Genomic DNA, 13,857 nt, shown 5'->3' on the forward strand with positions numbered 1-13,857 from the left:
TGACACAAGGCAGCTGCGTGGAGGGCGGCCCTGAACCTCACCCACACAGTCAGCCGTGTTCCGGAATTCTGAGGGTGGGGAGGTTCAGTCTTCTGTCTGCAGCACCCGGGATCTCCTAGGAGCCATTCGAGTGTCTTCCCAGAGTCCCTCCCTGTGCGGGCTGCCGGGGAAAGGAGGGGGTTGTGCTGGAAACGCAGGTAGCATCTAGTGCCTCCCCAAGGACAAGGGAGGTAATTAGCGGACTTCCACCTGCCAGGGAACACCTGTGACACAAGGCAGCTGCGTGGAGGGCGGCCCTGAACCTCACCCACACAGTCACACGTGTTCCGGAATTCTGAGTGTGGGGAGGTTCCGTCTTCAATCTGCAGCACCCGGGATCTCCTAGGAGCCATTCGAGTGTCTTCCCAGAGTCCCTCCCTGTGCGGGCTGCCGGGGAAAGGAGGGGGTTGTGCTGGAATCGCAGGTAGCATCTAGTGCCTCCCCATGGACAGGGGAGGTAATTAGCGGACTTCCACCTGCCAGGGAACACCTATGACACCAGGCAGCTGCGTGGAGGCGGCCCTGAACCTCACCCACACAGTCACACGTGTTCCGGTATTCTGAGTGTGGGGAGGATCCGTCTTCTGTCTGCAGCAACCGGGATCTCTTAGGAGCCCTTCGAGTGTCTTCCCAGAGTCCCTCCCTGTGCGGGTTGCCGGGCAAAGGATGGGGTTGTGCTGGAAACGCAGGTAGCATCTAGTGCCTCCCCATGGACAGGGGAGGTAATTAGCGGACTTCCACCTGCCAGGGAACACCTGTGACACAAGGCAGCTGCGTGGAGGGTGGCCCCGAACCTCCCCCACACAGTCATCCGTGTTCCGGAATTCTGAGTGTGGGGAGGTTCCGTCTTCTGTCTGCAGCACCCGGGATCTCCTAGGAGCCATTCGAGTGTCTTCCCAGAGTCCCTCCCTGTGCGGGCTGCCGGGTAAAGGAGGGGGTTGTGCTGGAAACGCAGGTAGCATCTAGTGCCTCCCCATGGATAGGGGAGGTAATTAGCGGACTTCCACCTGCCAGGGAACACCTGTGACACAAGGCAGCTGCGTGGAGGGCGGCCCCGAACCTCCCCCACACTGTCATCCGTGTTCCGGAATTCTGAGTGTGGGGAGGTTCCGTCTTCTGTCTGCAGCACCCGGGATCTCCTAGGAGCCATTCGAGTGTCTTCCCAGAGTCCCTCCCTGTGCGGGCTGCCGGGGAAAGGAGGGGGTTGGGCTGGAAACGCAGGTAGCATCTAGTGCCTCCCCATGGACAGGGGAGGTAATTAGCGGACTTCCACCTGCCAGGGAACACCTGTGACACCAGGCAGCTGCGTGGAGGGCGGCCCTGAACCTCACCGACACAGTCACACGTGTTCCGGAATTCTGAGTGTGGGGAGGTTCCGTCTTCTGTCTGCAGCACCCGGGATCTCCTAGGAGCCATTCGAGTGTCTTCCCAGAATCCCTCCCTGTGCGGGCTGCCGGGGAAAGGAGGGGGTTGTGCTGGAAACGCAGGTAGCATCTAGTGCCTCCCCATGGACAGGGGAGGTAATTAGCGGACTTCCACCTCCCAGGGAACACCTGTGACACCAGGCAGCTGCGTGGAGGGCGGCCCTGAACCTCACCCACACAGTCACACGTGTTCCGGAATTCTGAGTGTGGGGAGGTTCCGTCTTCTGTCTGCAGCACCCGGGATCTTCTAGGAGCCATTCGAGTGTCTTCCCAGTGTCCCTCCCTGTGCGGGCTGCCGGGGAAAGAAGGGGGTTGGGCTGGAAACGCAGGTAGCATCTAGTGCCTCCCCATGGACAGGGGAGGTAATTAGCGGACTTCCACCTGCCAGGGAACACCTGTGACACCAGGCAGCTGCGTGGAGGGCGGCCCTGAACCTCACCCACACAGTCACACGTGTTCCGGAATTCTGAGTGTGGGGAGGATCCGTCTTCTGTCTGCAGCACCCGGGTTCTCCTAGGAGCCCTTCGAGTGTCTTCCCCGAGTCCCTCCCTGTGCGGGCTGCCGGGGAAAGGCGGGGGTTGAGCTGGAAAAGCAGGTTGCATCTTGTGCCTCCCCATGGACAGGGGAGGTAATTAGCGGACTTCCCCCTGCCAGGGAACACCTGTGACACCAGGCAGCTGCGTGGAGGGCGGCCCCGAACCTCCCCCACACAGTCAGCCGTGTTCCGGAATTCTTAGGGTGGGGAGGTTCCGTCTTCTGTCTGCAGCACCCGGGATCTCCTAGGAGCCATTCGAGTGTCTTCCCAGAGTCCCTCCCTGTGCGGGCTGCCGGGGAAAGGAGGGGGTTGTGCTGGAAACGCAGGTAGCATCTAGTGCCTCCCCATGGACAGGGGAGGTAATTAGCGGACTTCCACCTGCCAGGGAACACCTGTGACACCAGGCAGCTGCGTGGAGGGCGGCCCTGAACCTCACCCACACAGTCATACGTGTTCCGGAATTCTGAGTGTGGGGAGGTTCCGTCTTCTGTCTGCAGCACCCGGGATCTCCTAGGAGCCATTCGAGTGTCTTCCCAGAGTCCCTCCCTGTGCGGGCTGCCGGGTAAGGAGGGGGTTTTGCTGGAAACGCAGGTAGCATCTAGTGCCTCCCCATGGACAGGGGAGGTAATTAGCGGACTTCCACCTGCCAGGGAACACCTGTGACACCAGGCAGCTGCGTGGAGGTCGGCCCCGAACCTCCCCCACACAGTAAACCGTGTTCCGGAATTCTGAGTGTGGGGAGGTTCCGTCTTCTGTCTGCAGCACCCGGGATCTCTTAGGAGCCCTTCGAGTGTCTTCCCAGAGTCCCTCCCTGTGCGGGTTGCCGGGGAAAGGAGGGGGTTGTGCTGGAAACGCAGGTAGCATCTAGTGCCTCCCCATGGACAGGGGAGGTAATTAGCGGACTTCCACCTGCCAGGGAACCCCTGTGACACAAGGCAGCTGCGTGGAGGGCGGCCCCGAACCTCCCCCACACAGTCATCCGTGTTCCGGAATTCTGAGTGTGGGGAGGTTCCGTCTTCTGTCTGCAGCACCCGGGATCTCCTAGGAGCCGTTCGAGTGTCTTCCCAGAGTCCCTCCCTGTGCGGGCAGCCGGGGAAAGGAGGGGGTTGTGCTGGAAACGCAGGTAGCATCTAGTGCCTCCCCATGGACAGGGGAGGTAATTAGCGGACTTCCACCTGCCAGGGAACACCTGTGACACCAGGCAGCTGCGTGGAGGGCGGCCCTGAACCTCACCCACACAGTCAACCGTGTTCCGGAATTCTGAGTGTGGGGAGGTTCCGTCTTCTGTCTGCAGCACCCGGGATCTCTTAGGAGCCCTTCGAGTGTCTTCCCAGAGTCCCTCCCTGTGCGGGTTGCCGGGGAAAGGAGGGGGTTGTGCTGGAAACGCAGGTAGCATCTAGTGCCTCCCCAAGGACAAGGGAGGTAATTAGCGGACTTCCACCTGCCAGGGAACACCTGTGACACCAGGCAGCTGCGTGGGGGGCGGCCCCGAAACTCACCCACACAGTCACACGTGTTCCGGAATTCTGAGTGTGGGGAGGTTCCGTCTTCTGTCTGCAGCACCCGGGATCTCCTAGGAGCCATTCGAGATTCTTCCCAGAGTCCCTCCCTGTGCGGGCTGCCGGGGAAAGGAGGGGGTTGTGCTGGAAACGCAGGTAGAATCTAGTGCCTCCCCATGGACAGGGGAGGTAATTAGCGGACTTCCACCTGCCAGGGAACACCTGTGACACCAGGCAGCTGCGTGGAGGGCGGCCCCGAACCTCCCCCACACAGTCATCCGTGTTCCGGAATTCTGAGTGTGGGGAGGTTCCGTCTTCTGTCTGCAGCACCCGGGATCTCCTAGGAGCCGTTCGAGTGTCTTCCCAGAGTCCCTCCCTGTGCGGGCTGCCGGGGAAAGGAGGGGGTTGTGCTGGAAAAGCAGGTAGCATCTAGTGCCTCCCCATGGACAGGGGAGGTAATTAGCGGACTTCCACCTGCCAGGGAACACCTGTGACACCAGGCAGCTGCGTGGAGGGCGGCCCTGAACCTCACCCACACAGTCAAACGAGTTCCGGAATTTTCAGTGTGGGGAGGTTCCGTCTTCTGTCTGCAGCACCCGGGATCTCCTAGGAGCCATTCGAGTGTCTTCCCAGAGTCCCTCCCTGTGCGGGTTGCCGGGGAAAGGAGGGGGTTGTGCTGGAAACGCAGGTAGCATCCAGTGCCTCCCCATGGACAGGGGAGGTAATTAGCGGACTTCCACCTGCCAGGGAACACCTGTGACACCAGGCAGCTGCGTGGAGGGCGGCACCGAACCTCCCCCACACAGTCATCCGTGTTCCGGAATTCTGAGTGTGGGGAGGTTCCGTCTTCTGTCTGCAGCACCCGGGATCTCCTAGGAGCCATTCGAGTGTCTTCCAAGAGTCCCTCCCTGTGCGGGTTGCCGGGGAAAGGAGGGGGTTGTGCTGGAAACGCAGGTAGCATCTAGTGCCTCCCCATGGACAGGGGAGGTAATTAGCGGAATTCCACCTGCCAGGGAACACCTGTGACACCAGGCAGCTGCGTGGAGGGCGGCCCCGAACCTCCCCCACACAGTAAACCGTGTTCCGGTATTCTGAGTGTGGGGAGGTTCCGTCTTCTGTCTGCAGCACCCGGGATCTCCTAGGAGCCATTCGAGTGTCTTCCGAGAGTCCCTCCCTGTGCGGGCTGCCGGGGAAAGGAGGGGGTTGTGCTGGAAACGCAGGTAGCATCTAGTGCCTCCCCATGGACAGGGGAGGTAATTAGCGGACTTCCACCTGCCAGGGAACACCTGTGACAAAGGCAGCTGCGTGGAGGGCGGCCCTGAACCTCACCCACACAGTCACACGTGTTCCGGAATTCTGAGTGTGGGGAGGTTCCGTCTTCTGTCTGCAGCACCCGGGATCTCCTAGGAGCCATTCGAGTGTCTTCCCAGAATCCCTCCAGTTGCGGGCTGCCGGGGAAAGGAGGGGGTTGTGCTGGAAACGCAGGTAGCTTCTAGTGCCTCCCCATGGACAGGGGAGGTAATTAGCGGACTTCCACCTGCCAGGGAACACCTGTGACACCAGGCAGCTGCGTGGAGGGCGGCCCTGAACCTCACCCACACAGTCACACGTGTTCCGGAATTCTGAGTGTGGGGAGGTTCCGTCTTCTGTCTGCAGCACCCGGGATCTCCTAGGAGCCATTCGAGTGTCTTCCCAGAGTCCCTCTATGTGCGGGCTGCCGGGGAAAGGAGGGGGTTGTGCTGGAAACGCAGGTAGCATCAAGTGCCTACCCATGGACAGGGGAGGTAATTAGCGGACTTCCACCTGCCAGGGAACACCTGTGACACCAGGCAGCTGCGTGGAGGGCGGCCGTGAACCTCACCCACACAGTCACACGTGTTCCGGAATTCTGAGTGTGGGGAGGTTCCGTCTTCTGTCTGCAGCACCCGGGTTCTCCTAGGAGCCTTTCGAGTGTCTTCCCAGAGTCCCTCCCTGTGCGGGCTGCCGGGGAAAGGCGGGGGTTGGGCTGGAAAAGCAGGTTGCATCTTGTGCCTCCCCATGGACAAGGGAGGTAATTAGCGGACTTCCCCCTGCCAGGGAACACCTGTGACACCAGGCAGCTGCGTGGAGGGCGGCCCCGAACCTCCCCCACACAGTCAGCCGTGTTCCGGAATTCTGAGTGTGGGGAGGTTCCGTCTTATGTCTGCAGCACCCGGGATCTCCTAGGAGCCATTCGAGTGTCTTCCCAGAGTCCCTCCCTGTGCGTGCTGCCGGGGAAAGGAGGGGGTTGTGCTGGAAACGCAGGTAGCATCTAGTGCCTCCCCATGGACAGGGGAGGTAATTAGCGGACTTCAACCTGCCAGGGAACACCTGTGACACCAGGCAGCTGCGTGGAGGGCGGCCCCGAACCTCCCCCACACAGTCAACCGTGTTCCGGAATTCTGAGTGTGGGGAGGTTCCGTCTTCTGTCTGCAGCACCCGGGATCTCTTAGGAGCCCTTCGAGTGTCTTCCCAGAGTCCCTCCCTGTGCGGGATGCCGGGGAAAAGAGGGGGTTGTGCTGGAAACGCAGGTAGCATCTAGTGCCTCCCCATGGACAGGGGAGGTAATTAGCGGACTTCCACCTGCCAGGGAACGCCTGTGACACAAGGCAGCTGCGCGGAGGGCGGCCCCAAACCTCCCCCACACACTCATCCGTGTTCCGGAATTCTGAGTGTGGGGAGGTTCCGTCTTCTGTCTGCAGCACCCGGGATCTCCTAGGAGCCATTCGAGTGTCTTCCCAGAGTCCCTCCCAGTGCGGGCTGCCGGGGAAAGGAGGGGGTTGTGCTGGAAACGCAGGTAGCATCTAGTGCCTCCCCATGGACACGGGAGGTAATTAGCGGACTTCCACCTGCCAGGGAACACCTGTGACACAAGGCAGCTGCGTGGAGGGCGGCCCCGAACCTCCCCCACACAGTCATCCGTGTTCCGGAATTCTGAGTGTGGGGAGGTTCCGTCTTCTGTCTGCAGCACCCGGGATCTCCTAGGAGCCATTCGAGTGTCTTCCCAGAATCCCTCCCTGTGCGGGCTGCCAGGGAAAGGAGGGGGTTGTGCTGGAAGCGCAGGTAGCATCTAGTGCCTCCCCATGGACAGGGGAGGAAATTAGCGGACTTCCACCTGCCAGGGAACACCTGTGACACAAGGCAGCTGCGTGGAGGGCGGCTCCGAACCTCCCCCACACAGTCATCTGTGTTCCGGAATTCTGAGAGTGGGGAGGTTCCGTCTTCTGTCTGCAGCACCCGGGATCTCCTAGGAGCCATTCGAGTGTCTTCCCAGAGTCCCTCCCTGTGCGGGCTGCCGGGGAAAGGAGGGGGTTGTGCTGGAAACGCAGGTAGCATCTAGTGCCTCCCCATGGACAGGGGAGGTAATTAGCGGACTTCCACCTGCCAGGGAACACCTGTGACACCAGGCAGCTTCGTGGAGGGCGGCCCTGAACCTCACCCACACAGTCACACTTGTTCCGGAATTCTGAGTGTGGGAAGGTTCCGTCTTCTGTCTGCAGCACCCGGGATCTCCTAGGAACCATTCGAGTGTCTTCCCAGAGTCCCTCCCTGTGCGGGCTGCCGGGGAAAGGAGGGGGTAGGGCTGGAAACGCAGGTAGCATCTAGTGCCTCCCCATGGACAGGGGAGGTAATTAGCGGACTTCCACCTGCCAGGGAACACCTGTGACACCAGGCAGCTGCGTGGAGGGCGGCCCCGAACCTCCCCCACACAGTCAACCGTGTTCCGGAATTCTGAGTGTGGGGAGGTTCCGTCTTCTGTCTGCAGCACCCGGGATCTCTTAGGAGCCCTTCGAGTGTCTTCCCAGAGTCCCTCCCTGTGCGGGTTGCCGGGGAAAGGAGGGGGTTGTGCTGGAAACGCAGGTAGCATCTAGTGCCTCCCCATGGACAGGGGAGGTAATTAGCGGACTTCCACCTGCCAGGGAACACATGTGACACAAGGCAGCCGCGTGGAGGGCGGCCCCGAACCTCCCCCACACAGTCATCCGTGTTCCGGAATTCTGAGTGTGGGGAGGTTCCGTCTTCTGTCTGCAGCACCCGGGATCTCCTAAGAGCCATTCGAGTGTCTTCCCAGAGTCCCACCCTGTGCGGGCTGCCGGGGAAAGGAGGGGGTTGTGCTGGAAACGCAGGTAGCATCTAGTGCCTCCCCATGGACAGGGGAAGTAATTAGCGGACTTCCACCTGCCAGGGAACACCTGTGACACCAGGCAGCTGCGTGGAGGCGGCCCTGAACCTCACCCAAACAGTCACACGTGTTCCGGAATTCTGAGTGTGGGGAGGATCCGTCTTCTGTCTGCAGCAACCGGGATCTCTTAGGAGCCCTTCGAGTGTCTTCCCAGAGTCCCTCCCTGTGCGGGTTGCCGGGGAAAGAAGGGGGTTGTGCTGGAAACGCAGGTAGCATCTAGTGCCTCCCCATGGACAGGGGAGGTAATTAGCGGACTTCCACCTGCCAGGGAACACCTGTGACACAAGGCTGCTGCGTGGAGGGTGGCCCCGAACCTCCCCCACACTGTCATCCGTGTTCCGGAATTCTGAGTGTGGGGAGGTTCCGTCTTCTGTCTGCAGCACCCGGGATCTCCTAGGAGCCATTCGAGTGTCTTCCCAGAGTCCCTCCCTGTGCGGGCTGCCGGGGAAAGGAGGGGGTTGTGCTGGAAACGCAGGTAGCATCTAGTGCCTCCCCATGGACAGGGGAGGTAATTAGCGGACTTTCACCTGCCAGGGAACACCTGTGACACAAGGCAGCTGCGTGGAGGTCGGCCCCGAACCTCCCCCACTCAGTCATCCGTGTTCCGGAATTCTGAGTGTGGGGAGGTTCCGTCTTCTGTCTGCAGCACCCGGGATCTCCTAGGAGCCATTCGAGTGTCTTCCCAGAGTCCCTCCCTGTGTGGGCTGCCGGGGAAAGGAGGGGGTTGTGCTGGAAACGCAGGTAGCATCTAGTTCCTCCCCATGGCCAGGGGAGGTAATTAGCGGACTTCCACCTGCCAGGGAACACCTGTGACACCAGGCAGCTGCGTGGAGGGCGGCCCTGAACCTCACCCACACAGTCATACGTGTTCCGGAATTCTGAGTGTGGGGAGGTTCCGTCTTCTGTCTGCAGCACCCGGGATCTCCTAGGAGCCATTCGAGTGTCTTCCCAGAGTCCCTCCCTGTGCGGGCTGCCGGGGAAAGGAGGGGGTTGTGCTGGAAACGCAGGTAGCATCTAGTGCCTCCCCATGGACAGGGGAGGTAATTAGCGGACTTCCACCTGCCAGGGAACACCTGTGACACTAGGCAGATGCGTGGAGGGCGGCCCTGAACCTCACCCACACAGTCACACGTGTTCCGGAATTCTGAGTGTGGGGAGGTTCCGTCTTCTGTCTGCAGCACCCGGGTTTTCCTAGGAGCCCTTCGAGTGTCTTCCCAGAGTCCCTCCCTGTGCGGGTTGCCGGGGAAAGGCGGGGGTTGGGCTGGAAAAGCAGGTTGCATCTTGTGCCTCCCCATGGACAAGGGAGGTAATTAGCGGACTTCCCCCTGCCAGGGAACACCTGTGACACCAGGCAGCTGCGTGGAGGGCGGCCCCGAACCTCCCCCACACAGTCAGCCGTGTTCCGGAATTCTGAATGTGGGGAGGATCCGTCTTCTGTCTGCAGCACCCGGGATCTCCTAGGAGCCATTCGAGTGTCTTCCCAGAGTCCCTCCCTGTGCGGGCTGCCGGGGAATGGAGGGGGTTGTGCTGGAAACGCAGGTAGCATCTAGTGCCTCCCCATGGACAGGGGAGGTAATTAGCGGACTTCAACCTGCCAGGGAACACCTGTGACACCAGGCAGCTGCGTGGAGGTCGGCCCCGAACCTCCCCCACACAGTCAACCGTGTTTCGGAATTCTGAGTGTGGGGAGGTTCCGTCTTCTGTCTGCAGCACCCGGGATCTCTTAGGAGCCCTTCGAGTGTCTTCCCAGAGTCCCTCCCTGTGCGGGTTGCCGGGGAAAGGAGGGTGTTGTGCTGGAAACGCAGGTAGCATCTAGTGCCTCCCCATGGACAGGGGAGGTAATTAGCGGACTTCCACCTGCCAGGGAACACCTGTGACACAAGGCAGCTGCGTGGAGGGCGGCCCCGAACCTCCCCCACACAGTTATCCGTGTTCCGGAATTCTGAGTGTGGGGAGGTTCCGTCTTCTGTCTGCAGCACCCGGGATCTCTTAGGAGCCATTCGAGTGTCTTCCCAGAATACCTCCCTGTGCGGGCTGCCGGGGAAAGGAGGGGGTTGTGCTGGAAACGCAGGTAGCATCTAGTGCCTCCCCATGGACAGGGGAGGTAATTAGCGGACTTCCACCTGCCAGGGAACACCTGTGACACAAGGCAGCTGCGTGGAGGGCGGCTCCGAACCTCCCCCGCACAGTCATCCGTGTTCCGGAATTCTGAGTGTGGGGAGGTTCCGTCTTCTGTCTGCAGCACCCGGGATCTCCTAGGAGCCATTCGAGTGTCTTCCCAGAGTCCCTCCCTGTGCGGGCTGCCGGGGAAAGGAGGGGGTTGTGCTGGAAACGCAGGTAGCATCTAGTGCCTCCCCATGGACAGGGGAGGTAATTAGCGGACTTCCACCTGCCAGGGAACACCTGTGACACCAGGCAGCTTCGTGGAGGGCGGCCCTGAACCTCACCCACACAGTCACACGTGTTCCGGAATTCTGAGTGTGGGAAGGTTCCGTCTTCTGTCTGCAGCACCCGGGATCTCCTAGGAGCCATTCGAGTGTCTTCCCAGAGTCCCTCCCTGTGCGGGCTGCCGGGGAAAGGAGGGGGTAGGGCTGGAAACGCAGGTAGCTTCTAGTGCCTCCCCATGGACAGGGGAGGTAATTAGCGGACTTCCACCTGCCAGGGAACACCTGTGACACCAGGCAGCTGCGTGGAGGGCGGCCCCGAACCTCCCCCACACAGTCAACCGTGTTCCGGAATTCTGAGTGTGGGGAGGTTCCGTCTTCTGTCTGCAGCACCCGGGATCTCTTAGGAGCCCTTCTAGTGTCTTCCCAGAGTCCCTCCCTGTGCGGGTTGCCGGGGAAAGGAGGGGGTTGTGCTGGAAACGCAGGTAGCATCTAGTGCCTCCCCATGGACAGGGGAGGTAATTAGCGGACTTCCACCTGCCAGGGAACACATGTGACACAAGGCAGCTGCGTGGAGGGCGGCCCCGAACCTCCCCCACACAGTCATCCGTGTTCCGGAATTCTGAGTGTGGGGAGGTTCCGTCTTCTGTCTGCAGCACCCGGGATCTCCTAGGAGCCATTCGAGTGTCTTCCCAGAGTCCCACCCTGTGCGGGCTGCCGGGGAAAGGAGGGGGTTGTGCTGGAAACGCAGGTAGCATCTAGTGCCTCCCCATGGACAGGGGAGGTAATTAGCGGAATTCCACCTGCCAGGGAACACCTGTGACACAAGGCAGCTGCGTGGAGGGCGGCCCTGAACCTCACCCACACAGTCACACGTGTTCCGGAATTCTGAGTGTGGGGAGGTTCCGTCTTCTGTCTGCAGCACCCGGGATCTCCTAGGAGCCATTCGAGTGTCTTCCCAGAGTCCCTCCCTGTGCGGGCTGCCGGGGAAAGGAGGGGGTTGTGCTGGAAACGCAGGTAGCATCTAGTGCCTCCCCATGGACAGGGGAGGTAATTAGCGGACTTCCACCTGCCAGGGAACACCTGTGACACCAGACAGCTGCGTGGAGGCGGCCCTGAACCTCACCCAAACAGTCACACGTGTTCCGGAATTCTGAGTGTGGGGAGGATCCGTCTTCTGTCTGCAGCAACCGGGATCTCTTAGGAGCCCTTCGAGTGTCTTCCCAGAGTCCCTCCCTGTGCGTGTTGCCGGGGAAAGAAGGGGGTTGTGCTGGAAACGCAGGTAGCATCTAGTGCCTCCCCATGGACAGGGGAGGTAATTAGCGGACTTCCACCTGCCAGGGAACACCTGTGACACCAGGCAGATGCGTGGAGGGCGGCCCTGAACCTCACCCACACAGTCACACTTGTTCCGGAATTCTGAGTGTGGGGAGGTTCCGTCTTCTGTCTGCAGCACCCGGGTTTTCCTAGGAGCCCTTCGAGTGTCTTCCCAGAGTCCCTCCCTGTGCGTGTTGCCGGGGAAAGGCGGGGGTTGGGCTGGAAAGGCAGGTTGCATCTTGTGCCTCCCCATGGACAAGGGAGGTAATTAGCGGACTTCCCCCTGCCAGGGAACACCTGTGACACCAGGCAGCTGCGTGGAGGGCGGCCCCGAACCTCCCCCACACAGTCAGCCGTGTTCCGGAATTCTGAGTGTGGGGAGGTTCCGTCTTCTGTCTGCAGCACCCGGGATCTCCTAGGAGCCATTCGAGTGTCTTCCCAGAGTCCCTCCCTGTGCGGGCTGCCGGGGAATGGAGGGGGTTGTGCTGGAAACGCAGGTAGCATCTAGTGCCTCCCCATGGACAGGGGAGGTAATTAGCGGACTTCAACCTGCCAGGGAACACCTGTGACACCAGGCAGCTGCGTGGAGGTCGGCCCCGAACCTCCCCCACACAGTCAACCGTGTTTCGGAATTCTGAGTGTGGGGAGGTTCCGTCTTCTGTCTGCAGCACCCGGGATCTCTTAGGAGCCCTTCGAGTGTCTTCCCAGAGTCCCTCCCTGTGCGGGTTGCCGGGGAAAGGAGGGTGTTGTGCTGGAAACGCAGGTAGCATCTAGTGCCTCCCCATGGACAGGGGAGGTAATTAGCGGACTTCCACCTGCCAGGGAACACCTGTGACACAAGGCAGCTGCGTGGAGGGCGGCCACGAACCTCCCCCACACAGTCATCCGTGTTCCGGAATTCTGAGTGTGGGGAGGTTCCGTCTTCTGTCTGCAGCACCCGGGATCTCCTAGGAGCCATTCGAGTGTCTTCCCAGAATACCTCCCTGTGCGGGCTGCCGGGGAAAGGAGGGGGTTGTGCTGGAAACGCAGGTAGCATCTAGTGCCTCCCCATGGACAGGGGAGGTAATTAGCGGACTTCCACCTGCCAGGGAACACCTGTGACACAAGGCAGCTGCGTGGAGGGCGGCTCCGAACCTCCCCCGCACAGTCATCCGTGTTCCGGAATTCTGAGTGTGGGGAGGTTCCGTCTTCTGTCTGCAGCACCCGGGATCTCCTAGGAGCCATTCGAGTGTCTTCCCAGAGTCCCTCCCTGTGCGGGCTGCCGGGGAAAGGAGGGGGTTGTGCTGGAAACGCAGGTAGCATCTAGTGCCTCCCCATGAACAGGGGAGGTAATTAGCGGACTTCCACCTGCCAGGGAACACCTGTGACACCAGGCAGCTTCGTGGAGGGCGGCCCTGAACCTCACCCACACAGTCACACGTGTTCCGGAATTCTGAGTGTGGGAAGGTTCCGTCTTCTGTCTGCAGCACCCGGGATCTCCTAGGAGCCATTCGAGTGTCTTCCCAGAGTCCCTCCCTGTGCGGGCTGCCGGGGAAAGGAGGGGGTAGGGCTGGAAACGCAGGTAGCTTCTAGTGCCTCCCCATGGACAGGGGAGGTAATTAGCGGACTTCCACCTGCCAGGGAACACCTGTGACACCAGGCAGCTGCGTGGAGGGCGGCCCCGAACCTCCCCCACACAGTCAACCGTGTTCCGGAATTCTGAGTGTGGGGAGGTTCCGTCTTCTGTCTGCAGCACCCGGGATCTCTTAGGAGCCCTTCTAGTGTCTTCCCAGAGTCCCTCCCTGTGCGGGTTGCCGGGGAAAGGAGGGGGTTGTGCTGGAAACGCAGGTAGCATCTAGTGCCTCCCCATGGACAGGGGAGGTAATTAGCGGACTTCCACCTGCCAGGGAACACATGTGACACAAGGCAGCTGCGTGGAGGGCGGCCCCGAACCTCCCCCACACAGTCATCCGTGTTCCGGAATTCTGAGTGTGGGGAGGTTCCGTCTTCTGTCTGCAGCACCCGGGATCTCCTAGGAGCCATTCGAGTGTCTTCCCAGAGTCCCACCCTGTGCCGGCTGCCAGGGAAAGGAGGGGGTTGTGCTGGAAACGCAGGTAGCATCTAGTGCCTCCCAATGGACAGGGGAGGTAATTAGCGGAATTCCACCTGCCAGGGAACACCTGTGACACAAGGCAGCTGCGTGGAGGGCGGCCCTGAACCTCACCCACACAGTCACACGTGTTCCGGAATTCTGAGTGTGGGGAGGTTCCGTCTTCTGTCTGCAGCACCCGGGATCTCCTAGGAGCCATTCGAGTGTCTTCCCAGAGTCCCTCCCTGTGCGGGCTGCCGGGGAAAGGAGGGGGTTGTGCTGGAAACGCAGGTAGCATCTAGTGCCTCCCCATGGACAGGGGAGGTAATTAGCGGACTTCCACCTGCCAGGGAACACCTGTGACACCAGACAGCTGCGTGGAGGCGGCCC

Source organism: Camelus bactrianus, unplaced genomic scaffold (assembly GCF_048773025.1).
Source record: "Camelus bactrianus isolate YW-2024 breed Bactrian camel unplaced genomic scaffold, ASM4877302v1 HiC_scaffold_43, whole genome shotgun sequence".
Classification (NCBI taxonomy): Eukaryota; Metazoa; Chordata; class Mammalia; order Artiodactyla; family Camelidae; genus Camelus; species Camelus bactrianus.